The sequence below is a fragment of the Cydia pomonella genome, chromosome 6, assembly GCF_033807575.1.
Source record: "Cydia pomonella isolate Wapato2018A chromosome 6, ilCydPomo1, whole genome shotgun sequence".
Lineage (NCBI taxonomy): Eukaryota > Metazoa > Arthropoda > Insecta > Lepidoptera > Tortricidae > Cydia > Cydia pomonella.
In genome coordinates this window covers 15,251,661-15,268,256 of record NC_084708.1, presented here as the reverse complement: position 1 = coordinate 15,268,256, position 16,596 = coordinate 15,251,661, and the positions used below count along the sequence as shown (strand labels likewise).

Genomic DNA, 16,596 nt, shown 5'->3' with positions numbered 1-16,596 from the left:
AATCTATACAGTAAAGTTTCGATTGAATTGATCACGATATTCTAATATCTAAGCTTTTCTTAAGTGGTATAAGGGTGGTGGTGATCTTCTAAGATGATTCGGTTCAAGTCATACATAAAAAATCGGTGCGAGTTGGTGGTGATCAATAATTATACATCAAGCTGGGTATCTACACCAAGTAGAGTGCCCCAAGGCTCTTTATTAGGTCCACTTCTATTTAACACATTTGTAAATGACATTAGCGCTGTGCTGATGAATAGAAAATTTGTTGAAATTTAAACCCTTCTTAATGGTTTACTGTGTAACTTTTTGTACCTAATCGTAACTATTCCTGCTTCGTTTTCATTTAAAGGTGACAGCAAGTAGAGAGCATGAGAGATTTAGGTGATATTCACGACTCCAAGATTACTTTCAATGACCATATTTACAGTAGGTAGGTAGTGTGTAAAGCGGCTAAGTCACTTGGCTTTATAAGGCGTAGATAGTTTACCTTGTTTTACTCGTCCCAAAATCCTGTATTATGCATATGTGAAGAGCAAGCTGGAATATGCATCGTACATTTGGAATCCTCGATAAGAAATCTATGTTGATAGGATTGAGCGATTACAAACTTAATTCATCAAATACTATAAAATGGATGTAAATTATTCAATTATTACTATTATTTTAAGCTATGTAAGAAACATCACTTAATCCCACTTCCCACTTGTCAATCCCGTCGTAAATTGGAGACATATTGTATTTAACAAACTTTATTAAAAGTCATGTTGATTGTCCTAGTTTACTCAGTAAAACCTCTTCCACTGTTTCCACGAGGAGGTTTGGGGACTTTCGTCCCATTAGTATTAAACAGGCTTCCTATAAATACCGGGAAAACAGTTTCTTCGACAAAGCTGGCATGAGTTTAAACAAATTAAGTTAGAAATAAATTAATTGAATTTTAGCGCACGTTCGGGGTCGGCATACTAAAGTTGTACTATAACCATATTTTTTGGATTTTCGTTAAAAGCTTTGTGCACTCAGCGACAAAAGTGCATGGCCACTTTATACTTTAATCCTTTTCCTAATGTGTAATGCAGTTTTGCATCTCGCTGTACACGCTGACCTTATGCTGTAGGTACTTGTGTGCGTAACTGAATAGTGGCTCTGTAATTCTATTATAGTTTGTAGAAATGTTTGAACCTGTTGGTTTTGTAAGTAATAAAAGTTAAAAACAAATAGTACAACTTAAAGTTGGTTAAATACTTACACGCTCGCTCAGGCATGCATATAAAAATGTATGCAGATTCGCTAATTCAATTCAATTCTTTATTGCAGATAACAAATGATCCATATTGCAAGAGAGGTATGGGCATTGTGAATGTCATCTCGCTCTGTGTGGTAGGGCACAGCACAGCGGATGTCATTCCAGATCTAGAGCAGAGCCCAACTGCGGAAGTACCTCCACCTTACAGAAAATCGCAGCCAAATAACACTAGACCCTACTCATAGTGTTGTGTTCCTGCCGGTGAGTAAGGTTGCCAGAGCTCAACGAGGGCGGGAGGGGGTTAGGGTCGGCAACGCGCATGTAACTCCTCTGGAGTTGCAGGCGTACATAGGCTACGGATACTGCTTACCATCAGGCAGGCCGTATGCTTGTTTGCCACCGACGTAGTATAAAAAAAAAATATATATTATTAAAATTACATTAAAGTAACGTACACTGTTAAAATAGCAATAATAACGGACACTTTAAAAAAAGCTAAAATCTTTTCTGACTGTACCTACTTTGTCTAATTTTGGATACAACTGTAAATAATTTTACGATCGACCGATGGGATTTTAATTTTCATACAACTTGTATAACCAGGCAGCGTTATAAGCTAGCCCATGTTTTATTTTGGAAACATGCCTAATATTTTCATTGTATTCCAAAGGGAAACAAAAATTTTATGTAACCGTAAGCACGAACAAATGAACTCGCGATTCAATTTGTTACTGTCCCTTTACACATTGTTTCACGAAAATCTAATCAAGCCGGTGAAAAACACAAAAGGCTCGAATTCAATATCTGTTAATTAAAATCAATCCCTTTCTTTGTTAAATATTGATGTTTAATGTATAAAAGCGATTCATATCACTACAAGTCATGTAAGATACGTTTTTAGGGTTCCGTAGCCAAATGGCAAAAAACGGAACCCTTATGGATTCGTCATGTGCGTCTATCTGTCCGTTTATGTCACAGCCACTTTTTTCCGAAACTATAAGAACTATACTGTTGATACTTCGCAAGTAGATGTATTCTGTTAACAGCATTAAAATTTTCACACAAAAATAGAAAAAAAAAACAATAAATTTTGGGGTTCCCCATACATAGAACTGAAACTCAATTTTTTTTTTTCATCAAACCCATACGTGTGGCGTATCTATGGATAGGTCTTTAAAAATGATATTGAGGTTTTTAATATCATTTTTTTCTAAACTGAACAGTTTGCGCGAGAGACACTATAAAAATTTAAACTCTCCTGCCTATTACTACTGAACTTATAATCAGTTCATGCTCTTGTTATTTGTTATTTCGTGGTATAATTACTATATCTTTTATGTTTTAAATCTCTTTTCTCGTTTTAATTGCTCCTTTCTCCGTCCTTTCATATGCAAAAGCAAGTTTATCACGAATACACACAATGGTTATGGATAGGTACTATATAGTGAGCTGCGGTGGCAGCATGGTTCCATTTTTATCACTTGTCACTATTCCCGTCACTTTCACGCTTACAAACTGGTTAGAACGTAACAGGCATGGTGACAAATGAGTAAAAGCCGACCATCTTAGCCCTACTGACAACAGTGACATTTCATCAACCAGAAACCGTACATAACATAATTTATTAGCATTCTCCAAAAAAGTGACTTTATATTATAAAACGACAGCTAAATATCCGAACAGGAAATTTAATAGGAATCAGAACAAATCCCATTATAAACTGCCATCAATCACCAGGTCCTCAAGGCAACGGTAAAGGTGAAACAGACCCGACATCGCGCCACAAAAATGTTGATTCACTAAATACCCTGTACAGAGTGAAAAGAGCCAGTAACTTAATAGCTGTCAACCAAAACAATTTATTAAAGAAAAAAAACAAATAAAAGCATGTGGTTGTAAAAATGTTACAACATGACGTAAGGGAGCTCATTTGACACTCTTTAATGAAATGTAAAATTGACATATATACAAGTATTAATTATGACCATATGACAAACGATATCACCTGCTATGATGCAAAAAATCGTATATGAAATCGTCTCCTGTATTTATGACTTACCAGGGCGTTTTGGCCAGATTTCGTATTTTTTTGGAAATAAATATAACTTTATAAATTAACGTAGGTACTTATTGTGTGTTAAAATATGTCCTAAGTAATCTGTAAGTTTGTGTGTAGAACAGTGCCTAGTATATTATTGGTATGTGGTTGTAAATATTCATTCAGCTATTCCCTAGAAAACGTCCATTGTTCGGAGTAGCGAAAACATATGGGAACTGGGTATTTTTTTTTATTAGACATCTGAAAATCAATATAAGCACCTTCATCACTTTTTATCATTTCAAATCATGACCCCGGAATCACCCAGTATGATATGACACATACTGGGTGATTCCGATCTATGTATATATATGTTGTATGTATACTATGTGTATGTATGAGCTCAACGAGGGCGGGAGGGGGTTAGGGTCGGCAAAGCGCATGGAACTCCTCTGGAGTTGCAGGCGTACATAGGCTACGGATACTGCTTACCATCAGGCGGGCCGTATGCTTGTTTGCCACCGACATAGTATAAAAAAATGTCAAAAAAAAAGTAGTCAAAACTAACAGAATTGCATTATTAAAATTACCTAAACGTGAAAATGTAACAAATTCGAACTGGAAATGGTACAACAACTTTCCTTGAATTAAAATTGCAGTTACAGAAAGAACACTGACGACACGACATTTTAACAGATTTAGGTAGGTATGACAGCTTTACGTACAGACAATGATACCGAAATTTATATACTTTTATCTTATAAAATGGAACCGTATTAAGGAAATAATAAAACACGCTTTAATGTATGTATGTATGTATATCACTTTATTGCACATAAAACAGACAAAACAAAACAAAAAAAAATGTTATGTACAAAGGCGAACTTATCCCTAAAAGAGATCTCTTCCAGCTAACCTTTGAGAAAATGCGAAAGGATCAAACATATATATTATACACTGTGTTTTTATTGAATTCCGTTAACTTCGGATTATCGGTAAATACGTTTAAGGAAACTAAATAACATAGTTAATTTTTTGAAAAAAACATTTTTTTTGTTATTTTTTTAATTATTTTTATTCTTATAAAAAGTAATTAAATGTTGCATATAGCGTTGTTATAACACGGACATTACATTTTGAACTCAACTAAACAATTGAAAACTGTGATATATAAATGTCATTTCGAATATCGATCGTCCGAGATAGTACTTACGTTTAGTAGCAAATGTATGAACTCGTACTAAACACTAATCAATACGTTAACAGCACCTAAGGCAAGTGTACACGCTCGTAAGGGCCTTATAAGATAAAAATTAATTATTGATTATCTCCGAAATGGAGTTAATTAGAATACCGGTATCTTTGAGAAAGTTACTTTAAAATTTAAGCTCAGAGATGCACCCTTGAAATTAACGGAAAAAAAAAAAAAACACGGTGTATATTGCATTGTATTGCAATATTAAAAAAGATTCGGCTATTAGAAGTAGGTTGAAGTTGACTGAAGATTTCACCAGTATTACATTGTTACAAGTGAAGCATCGTTCAACAATAAAATCTAAAAATGCGGCGCTTGCTTGCTTGCTTCCCGAAACCCGCGCTCATCTCGATACTTTGCGCGTAGTGAATGTGCATTTGCGCTAGTTTATTCTATAAGGTCGTATGTAACTAAACGGATTCAACGGTTTAAAAAATAAGAATTAATCAAAAAATCACAACTACAACATTGAAGTGTGTGTGTGTGTGTGTGTGGTATCTTGATACCTGACGCCTAAATTTACAATGCGTCGTCTTAATTATTAATTTGAAAACACATCGCGGTCTTGTGTTAAAGTCCAAAATGTTTATTGTTGATATCACAAATGCTTTGCTTTGGCGACGTCAAGCGACAATAAAGTTAAACATCTCCCGATGTAGCCGCACCGATCTGCGGCCCCGAATGCTCTGACTGCAAGCTCTAGAGCAGAAAAACTTATGAATAAAAAATGAATTCCTTGGTTTTAAAATTAGCATTACAAAGAGAGGTGATTCCCGTACCTTTGTGCCTGTAAAAGAAAAGTGTAATGCGGTCTTTGAACGTTATTGTAAGGAAAATCAGCGTTTAAGCTTCAACGGTCATCAAGTTACCACATTTACATTTATTACCTTTATTACTTTAAATGAAATGAGCTTTTGTAATAGCGGTTAACAACTGTTCGTCTGTCCGTATGTCACAGCCATTTTATTCGAAAACTATAGCTTATGAGAGTTATGAGTTATGAGCTATAAGTATTTTGCGAGCAGCTACTTAATTTAGAAGTTAAAATAAAAAAATATACACTTACAGTCATGTAAATGTAACCAAGAATATTTTTTTAGTAGTAATAGTGATAAACAACGTATGGCACATCATTCTATAATATACCTTAAAGAAGAACTTTAAGATTTCTAATAAGTTTTTTGATTAAGTAAACACTTTTGAAAATAATCGCTTCGAAAGTCCAATAAAATGTTCCTGTAACTTTTGAACAAAAAAATCAAAAACTAAGAAAATATAGGTTAATAAACATTATCTACAAAAAAATGTTTTGAACATCATGATCGGTTAATTGAGATATTTTATTAAATTTTTTTATTCGCCTGTTTGAGTGTCCCACTGCTGGGCAAAGGCCTCTCCCCTTGATTCCCACGTCTCCTGATCTGGTGTTTCCACCGGCCAATTGTTCAAGAAGCTGTCCAGGTCATCCTGCCATCTCCGCCTGGGCCTGCCCCATCCACGTCCCTCTACCGGCATCAACTTGGTGGCTATGCTAGCCCACCTCTCCGGATGCAATTGAGATATTAACGTGGTTTTTCAATCAACTTCTGTTTTTATTAAAAGGGTGCAAGTGCCGCAAAGGGACGCCCTTTTGCTTATATGGCTTTTTTATATCGTACGAAGGTACGGAACTTTTCATTATACGTGGCCCGACAAGCACTTGGCCAGAATTTTAGCTTTATCGACATTTTTGATACACCTAATGTGTAAGGATATGTAAGAGCCCATCCTTTGGATTTTTAACACGTCTTAAATATTTGTTATTGATAAAAGTACGTACGAAAATATGCCTTAGCATACAGCAGCGATATTTTTTCATGTTAACACACGAAGCGAGTGATTTGCCTCGCTACATTAAACCGTAAAATTTTGTAAGAGTAAATCGGGCTGCATGATTGATCCAGCCAAATGACGCGTGTGTTCGATTCGGTGCCGCAAAAAACTGTATGTAGCCTATTCTTTTGAACTGGAAAATAGGCTTTCAAGCTTTTATGGCAAGAATAGCGACATAATTGTGATCCTTATTCAAAATATCATGTTAAGGTGGTTCGCTTTCCATACAAAAAACAATTGCGTTTTATGAAGTCATTACACACTATTACTACTTATATAAATATGTGCGCATCTATCTACTTTCGAATATTCGTTTGCGCTAAATTGATAGAAAAACTTGTTTCATTGTAACACCAAAATAACATTAAAACCATGATCCATAAAATTTGTAAAAAGATTAATTATTTATGGCAATTACCACACAGGTACCTAACTATATATTTTATGTTAACCACCTGCATTTGGCTTTGGCATGTTAATGAATGAATAATTGTTAAAATTAAAAATTACTTGGCATGGTTTGATTAGCGTCACGCGAGACCAAACGCCTTCGTTCAACGCCCAGTTGCGTGTCGTGAAAATAGTCAAGCCGTGTAATGTTTCTGATTCTAAATGGTGGTTTTGTTTTATATTCTGTTGTATACATACATAGAACTATCAAGTTTATGTCGTGAATCAGGATTAAGCTTAAATGTGTTGAGTAACTTGTACACCGCATGCAAGTTCAGCATATAAATGGCTTGCGTGATTTTGCTTTAAAGTTTTTGAAGCGGAATTAAGTCCACTGAATTGGGTCGGTGGTCCGACCTGAGAGTATTTTAGGTAGAACCCGATCTCATTTATTAGGTACCTATTATTTAGGTATTTTATTATTATGTTTGATACTAGCTGTGCCCGAGAGCATCAAGCTTTGTATATGCGAAATCTACATATCGTAGTTTAGCAGTGAAAGAGTTACAGTGTACACTATACACATTCATAAGTAATTCAAATTAAAAAAATATGGAATTTATTTTATAAATATTTGATGAAGTTGTAACACTTTGGGGTATCCACCCAGTGTTATAAACAGCTGAGTAGCATATTATATAGGTACTTTATAGGTTAGAAAATGGTATGTTTGTTTTGGTAAGATTTGGTAGTTGAAATGTCTTCGACACGGATGTCATAGTGGGTCAGTCAAGAACTGAGACCTGTAGTGATATTTTCAACTTTACCTATACGCTTTTAGCTATATTGAGTGGACAAAACTTACCGGAGCGGTAGGTCAGTCTGTGCGTTCACTCCGTTGCATTTTGCGCATCCATGTCGTGTTCCTGCGTTGTGCTAGGACACAGGCACTTTGTTTTCGTTGGGGTATATACATTTCACAATTGAAATAAATTTTAAAACTTAGAAATACCACATATTAACAGTATGAATTCGATAAAACCGAGCAGTTGTTTTTTTCAGCGGTAGACACTGACGGCTGTCAATGTCATTTGGTTTTTTTTTGTCCATGGTTCCGTAACAGACGGTCGGTCACACTTGTTGTACGGCAATAAACATATACTTGTGGTTCTTTTATCTTTTTATAATTTCCAATTATTAATAAAGTCCGTATTATTAGCTTCCAAAATGAGTAACTCTTTTTATTGTTGATGTTTCGAATTATTCCGAGAGTCAAACCGGTCAGTCGCGGTATCCATTGAATGGGAAGTTTTTCATTCATCAGCTTGTCTGTGGTTTCTCGGATTGGAATTTTGATAAATCATTGTTCGATCGATCTTCAGGATGTGAAGGATCTTAGAAAATCTTTGGGCAATCAATCTTAGGGGTATGTAACCTACTTGAAGGTTTTATTTCCTAAAACTGTGGTAAATTCAAGTTAGTAATCGTTAATGTAATTTTGTTACAGCTCGTCCCAAAAAGTGCATAATTTAGCGTCTTAGAGCCTACCTAAAATGGCGGCTGCTAATCTTTTCCCTTCAATTTAACATAACTTGGTGAGTCTCCACACTTTTTAAATATATAAAGAAGGAAAGGCGGAGGTAGTGTGTCCTTTCGCAAATGGGTTAATATAGTGTTTTATGTGGATTTTCCAGCAAAACCTAATGTAACGTCAACCACCTCTTCGTCTTGCCACGCGGTCTGCAGGCGCCGTCGTTGGTATAGGAAATAATGGACCCGGCATAAACCCCGGTAAGTCATTTAACCGCTTCATTGCCGTTATTTAAATCCCGCTGTGCCTCAGTTTAAAATATAATTTTTCTATAAAACTAAACGTGTTAAAACATAATTTTTTAACCTAGAACATTTTCTTTGTTCTTAGGGTCTTTCCTGGACCCTGGTTTTTCTGGACCCTGGTTTTTCCTGGACCCTGGTTCTCTAAGGCTGTGCCATCCGGTGGCAGCGTTCTTCTTGGCAGTGTCCGTGAAGTTAAGACTTTTATGATATACCTTTAGTTAAATATGGACCCTTTATGCTGAACAGGTAACCTGTAATCCCTGTGAGCAATTGCTTACTGCTAAACATCCCCGGAGGTTGGGGCATAACTTTTACTTTAGACAGTGTTATGTTAGGAAGACAAATTTTGATATTGTTGTCCGTAGACACAGAGATGCCTATGATGTATTAAGTGTAAATTTCAAGAAATAGTGGTGTCACTAAGAAGTATTTAGTATTACTTATTTACTAATAAATAACTCGTGTTGACCGTAGCGGGTCATATATATTTTAGGAATAAAGGTGTATATTAAGTAAATTTGGGATTTTCATTTGGATATGTCATGCGCTTGATGAGAGTAGTATCCTGGCGTCCTACCTTAAATTTTTGGATACCTATTCTCACTACATAGTGGCCTGAACCGCGACCCTATCTATGATTGTAGTTAGCCGAAGGTATTTGTGAACTTTTCAGTAGTGAAGTTTGGTGAGTTCTGGATCACTCCATAGAAACACGTTTCCTTCTATGGAAACGGTCTTTAACAATAATAGAATCAGATCTTCTCCATATCCAGAGCTCATCCACACCTATTACAGTGGCATGCCCAACGTATGGCCTATGGAGTATGACATGTCCAAGTGAAACATTTTTGCATTATTTTAGTATTAAGGTTATTTTATGTAAAAGGGATTGCAAGTTATTGTTTTAAATTGTTGCTTGAGTTGGAGGTTAAACTTATAAATTTAACCAACTTATAAATAAAACTATACTACGCTAAATAATTAGCCTTACATAAGAGAATTTTTCTCACTATTTTAAAATACTTTAAAAGGGTTAAAATCTAATAAAGTTTTAACTTAACTTTAAAATATTGCAATTCAAAACTTGACACTGACTTACTTCTGATATTAAATATCAATCCTAAAAAATGGATTTCCTAAATGCGGGATGTAAAATCATACATTTACATAAAGACGAAATGGTACATGAACTGGCGATTCGCAGACTTCCGGTTAATCCTATATCGCGTCGGTCCAGCTTATGTCATGCGTTAAAACAGACTGCAGATTTAGCCAAAAAGGGTAGTTTGAAGTGCCAGGACTTGTTAATAAGTAACGAAGTTGCCGAATTGGAGCTCTGCCAACGTAAGGTAGAGGAAATAGATTTAGAAGCGAAAGGAGACTTAACGGCGTCGGCGATTGATAGACTATCCTCGCGATGCAAATATCTTTTGTGTCGTGTTTCACGGTTACCTCAGGAGACCGAAGCGGTACTTCTGTTGAAAACATTAATTACTTCTTTATTAGATCGGTTGAATGAGCAAGGCTCTTCTGCATCGTCTGGGTCAGATGATGATTTTCAATCTCCTAACGAATCTCGTATTGTTAGGGAAATTATTTATAAATCGGACAAGACTTTCAACATAAATTCCTTGAATTTGAAATTCAAAGGTGACACCTGCGTTCGTACGTTTCTGTCTCGCCTCGAGGAGTTGCGAGATGCCAGAGGAATTTCAGAGAGTCGTATATATAGGGGATTTCCTGAAGTTCTTGAGGGTCCGGCGTTGTCGTGGTTCCGGTCGCAACGTACAAAACTTACTACATATAAGGAGGTCACCGCGGCTCTACAAGAGGAATTTGACATACCTGATTTGGATCACCAATTGTTGCAGGAAATACGGGCTAGGACTCAAGCCAAGTCCGAAACAATTGTCTTTTTCGTATCAACCGTGTTAGGGATGTATGAGCGTCTGACGAAGGAGGTTCCTGAGCAAGAGAAGCTGGATACTATGATGCGGAATATTCGCCCAGAGTATTCCAAGGATTTAGCCTTACACGACATAGAATCGATAGAGCAATTGAAGTCTTTGTGTAAGCGCATTGAATTGGCGCAAGTCAAGGCGAAGCAGTTTCGCGAACCGATTCTCTCAAACAAGACTAATGATTCTTCCTCTGACAATCCGTCGAAGAATGTAGAACCTCGTAATAAGTCGTTTCAGTCTCGTTTCCCTAATTCTTCCAGAAACTTTGTTGCTTCTGTGGCACAAAGCTCTTCTCACACGAAATGTTTTCGATGTGGTAGGTCCAATCATAACACTAAAGAGTGTAAGAGCTCTCGAGATATCATTTGCTTTAAATGCGGAGAAAAAGGGGTGAAAACTCCAGAATGTGTTAAATGTAACTCCAAGACAAAAACTAAATAGGGTCTTTTCTGCTAATAACAATTCTAGATCTTCTGCTCCCTGTCGTGCAGAAAAGACAATCTTCTTTAATCCTCCGAAGGGAGATGACAGGGTATATGCTCTCTTAAATATACTTAACTTGAATTTCAAGGCGTTATTAGATTGTGGAGCCAGTGTTAGTTTCCTGGGCCACAACAGCCATTTAGTATTCGCCACCGGTGGGATACCTATTCAAAAACATACTAAACCGGTTATGGTGAGTGTAGCTGACGATCATCGAATCGTAGCCACTGAATATATGATTATACCAGTAAATTATAAAGGTCAAGTTAAACTTATACATTTTAATATTCAACCGGAGATTGCTACTCCAATGGTACTTGGTTTAAACTTTTGGAGAGCCTATGGATTAGCTCCTGGCCTCATTACTGATATAGAAAAGACTGATTCTCATTATATTGCTAGTCTTGACGTTTTACCGTCAGAGACAGGACTTACTACATATGATTCCTTATCTTCGGAACAAAAATCTCAACTTGAGACTACTAAATCTCTTTATGATCAAATTGATACGGATAAGGTTGGTCTGGGAAAGACTCACTTAATTGAACATGTTATAAATACTGGGGATACTCCTCCGATAAAACAAAAATATTATCGACTTAGTCCTTTTAAACAAGCTGCTTTAGCGAAAGAAGTTGATCGTATGCTGAGGGAAGGAATTGTCGAACCTTCGCATTCTCCATGGAATTCTCCTGTCGTTATGGTGGAAAAACCTAACGGAGATTTAAGACTTTGTTTAGATAGTAGAAAAGTAAATGCAGTTTCAAAATCTGATGCGTATCCCGTACCACACGTTCAATATATACTGGACAACTTACGCGATGCGAAATTCCTTACATCTCTTGATTTAAGTGCGGCATATCATCAGATCCCTCTTAGTGAAGACTCCAAGGAGAAAACTAGTTTTACTGTACCAGGGAAGGGATTATTCCATTATAAGAGAATGTGTTTTGGTTTAGTGGGCGCCTCTGCTACTATGCAACGTCTCATGGACAATCTCTTTACTTCTCATTTTGATCACAAGGTTTTCTGTTATATTGATGACATAATTATTTGTACTTCCGATTTTGATGAACATATAAGGTTGCTCAATGCCGTTTTTGAAAAACTAAAATCGGCAAACTTAACTATTAACATGAAAAAATCATCCTTCTGTAGGAGTGAACTTAAATATCTTGGGTATTTAGTTGATCGATACGGTCTGCGAACCGATCCGTCTAAAATTGATGTAATTTTAAATTTTCCTACTCCCAAAGATGCTAAGGATATTAAACGTTTTCTGGGAATGTGCGGTTGGTACCGACGTTTCATTAATAATTTCGCAAAAATAGCTCGTCCCTTATCTCGCTTAACGAGTAAGAAAGTAAAATTTGAATGGACAGATGAAGTCAACGATTCTTTTAACATACTTAAATCTGCCTTAGTGTCTTCTCCTATTCTTAAATGTCCCGACTTTAATGAATGCTTCTATATCCATACGGATGCATCTTCCTACGCCGTAGGCGCTGTTCTGATTCAACCTTTTAATGGAGTCGATCATCCTATTGCCTACTGCAGCCGTACACTTAACCAACCAGAGACGAACTATTCAGCTACTGAGCGTGAACTCTTAGCTGTGATTTATGGTCTTGAGCAATTTCGTGCATATGTAGAAGGGAGAAAATGTTATATTGTAACAGATCATGCATCTTTAAAATGGTTTCAAAACTTAAAAAACCCTACAGGACGATTAAATAGATGGGCGTGTAGATTGAGTCAATTTAATTTTGAAATAATTCACCGGAAGGGCAAAGAACATGTCATACCTGACTGTCTTTCTCGTATTCACGTCAGTTCTTTAAATTCTGCTACTATTCAAGATCCTTGGTATCTTGATCTATATAAAAAGGTGTCTGAAAAACCTACACTCTTTCCCAACTTTAAAATTGAAAATGATAAACTCTTCCGTTACTCTAAGAATAAGTATCGTCTGACAGCTCAATTTGACTGGAAGCTGGTACTTCCTTATGAGCATCGTAATGAAGTCCTAAATAAGTGTCATGATGATCCTACAGCAGGTCATTTTGGCGTGGGTAAAACTCATTCCAAAATAGCAGACATATATTATTGGCCTACTTTATTTCAGAACGTGAAGGAATACGTCGACTCTTGTGAAATTTGTAAAACTTATAAACCTGTTAACTTAGCTCGTCCTGGGTTGATGGGTAATCCACGACGTATATCGTCGCCAGGCGAAGCAATATCTTGTGATATTCTTGGTCCCTTTCCTCCATCTTATCTGAGAAATCAGTATCTCTTCGTATGTGCTGATTATTTCAGTAAGTATGTGACTTTGTTTCCACTACGCAACATAACTGCTAAAGCTATCGTTAAGTGTATGGAAAAAGGGATATTCCTTATACATGGGGTTCCTAAATATATATTCTGCGACAATGGTGTTCAATTTATTTCCAAAGACTTTCGAGACTTAATGTCCAAATATGATGTCCCTCATATTTTCTATAACCCTAGGTATCATCCTCAGACGAATCAAACGGAACGAGTGAACCGTGAACTAGTAAGAACCATTGCCTCATACGTGCGTTCTGATCACCGTAACTGGGATAAGAACGTATCGGAAATACAATGTGCATTGAATACAGCTCGTCACGAAGTAACTAAAAATACACCGTATTTCTTAACACATGGTCGTCAAATGATTCTAGATGGTTCCCTTTATAATAGCGAAGGTCCCATAGATCAAAACGCGCTCGAATTAGATACCAGTGGTGCTTTTTCTGAAAGACTTAAAGAGCTCAAAACTGTATTTCAAAAAGTGCGTAACTCGTTGATTGCCTCCCATGAACGTAACGCTAGGTATTATAACATGAGGAAGCGTCACGTAGAACTGGAAGAAGGACAAATCGTTTATAAAAGATGTTTCCCATTGTCAAATGCAGCAAAACATTTTTCAGATGTGTCATTCATAAAAAATTGAGTCCTCTTGTATACTCTTTAAAATCCTTAGAAGGAAAACTTCTAGGTAACTTCCATATAAAAGACATTGTACGTCCTGGTGAAGCCGAGCCGTCTTCCTAGCGGTACTCGTCTTAACACCAATTGGATACTTACACTTGAAAATATCCTATGTGATACTAAATATTGAACGTACCTACTAAACTGAATGCAGCCTGGCACAAGCTGGTTTTCATCAGACTGGGTATTTGTTCCATGTTTTTGTTTTTATTGGTACCGGGTGCACACGGACCAACATTAATCTTTCATGTGTCCTTATAAAGACATAAAACTTTAAATAATCTGAATAAACTGCAGAAACTTACTTTACTTATAAACCCTAAACGGGCCTATTAAATGAAATATTATTAATTATTGAAAAAGGGACTACGTTCTCGCTAAACTCTATACTGTAACTGAACTTTTGTTTGTAATTTTTGGAATTGTGTAATAGCTAGAGAATGCAGCTTGTTACATATTTCCACTACTGTCGGTGATAGGCAATTTCTTTAATAAAGGGAAGGTTGTTAACGTTGCCGTCTTTGACGTTTTCTTTAGGTTTAGGAAAGCGCGCACTAGGAATAAGAAGGTTCGAACCAAAATTAGTCGTTAGATTTCCTTGGTCGAACTGATCATTCACCAAGTCATAGGTATAACTTTGGTTGTAAGACTTGTTTTCTTTATAGATTATCTATGGTTTCTTATTTACGTTTCGTAGGTTAAGGTGTTCACTTCCTATTGGGCGTATAGCATTAAAAAAAAATTTTTTTTTTTTAAAAAAAATTTTTTAACCCAACTAAAGATGAACTGTAACACTTTGGGGTATCCACCCAGTGTTATAAACAGCTGAGTAGCATATTATATAGGTACTTTATAGGTTAGAAAATGGTATGTTTGTTTTGGTAAGATTTGGTAGTTGAAATGTCTTCGACACGGATGTCATAGTGGGTCAGTCAAGAACTGAGACCTGTAGTGATATTTTCAACTTTACCTATACGCTTTTAGCTATATTGAGTGGACAAAACTTACCGGAGCGGTAGGTCAGTCTGTGCGTTCACTCCGTTGCATTTTGCGCATCCATGTCGTGTTCCTGCGTTGTGCTAGGACACAGGCACTTTGTTTTCGTTGGGGTATATACATTTCACAATTGAAATAAATTTTAAAACTTAGAAATACCACATATTAACAGTATGAATTCGATAAAACCGAGCAGTTGTTTTTTTCAGCGGTAGACACTGACGGCTGTCAATGTCATTTGGTTTTTTTTTTGTCCATGGTTCCGTAACAGACGGTCGGTCACACTTGTTGTACGGCAATAAACATATACTTGTGGTTCTTTTATCTTTTTATAATTTCCAATTATTAATAAAGTCCGTATTATTAGCTTCCAAAATGAGTAACTCTTTTTATTGTTGATGTTTCGAATTATTCCGAGAGTCAAACCGGTCAGTCGCGGTATCCATTGAATGGGAAGTTTTTCATTCATCAGCTTGTCTGTGGTTTCTCGGATTGGAATTTTGATAAATCATTGTTCGATCGATCTTCAGGATGTGAAGGATCTTAGAAAATCTTTGGGCAATCAATCTTAGGGGTATGTAACCTACTTGAAGGTTTTATTTCCTAAAACTGTGGTAAATTCAAGTTAGTAATCGTTAATGTAATTTTGTTACAGCTCGTCCCAAAAAGTGCATAATTTAGCGTCTTAGAGCCTACCTAAAATGGCGGCTGCTAATCTTTTCCCTTCAATTTAACATAACTTGGTGAGTCTCCACACTTTTTAAATATATAAAGAAGGAAAGGCGGAGGTAGTGTGTCCTTTCGCAAATGGGTTAATATAGTGTTTTATGTGGATTTTCCAGCAAAACCTAATGTAACGTCAACCACCTCTTCGTCTTGCCACGCGGTCTGCAGGCGCCGTCGTTGGTATAGGAAATAATGGACCCGGCATAAACCCCGGTAAGTCATTTAACCGCTTCATTGCCGTTATTTAAATCCCGCTGTGCCTCAGTTTAAAATATAATTTTTCTATAAAACTAAACGTGTTAAAACATAATTTTTTAACCTAGAACATTTTCTTTGTTCTTAGGGTCTTTCCTGGACCCTGGTTTTTCTGGACCCTGGTTTTTCCTGGACCCTGGTTCTCTAAGGCTGTGCCATCCGGTGGCAGCGTTCTTCTTGGCAGTGTCCGTGAAGTTAAGACTTTTATGATATACCTTTAGTTAAATATGGACCCTTTATGCTGAACAGGTAACCTGTAATCCCTGTGAGCAATTGCTTACTGCTAAACATCCCCGGAGGTTGGGGCATAACTTTTACTTTAGACAGTGTTATGTTAGGAAGACAAATTTTGATATTGTTGTCCGTAGACACAGAGATGCCTATGATGTATTAAGTGTAAATTTCAAGAAATAGTGGTGTCACTAAGAAGTATTTAGTATTACTTATTTACTAATAAATAACTCGTGTTGACCGTAGCGGGTCATATATATTTTAGGAATAAAGGTGTATATTAAGTAAATTT

The 16,596-nt window shown here is 36.4% G+C and overlaps 1 long non-coding RNA gene across 1 annotated transcript; it reads left to right on the top strand.

Annotated features, from left to right (window-relative positions):
* The first annotated feature begins 14,642 nt into the window (after window positions 1–14,642).
* LOC133519072 (uncharacterized) lies at window positions 14,643–16,385 on the top strand. The gene is made up of 2 exons (XR_009799580.1): window positions 14,643–15,835; window positions 15,935–16,385. It is a non-coding gene; the product is annotated as an uncharacterized LOC133519072 (long non-coding RNA).
* Window positions 16,386–16,596: the final 211 nt, after the last annotated feature.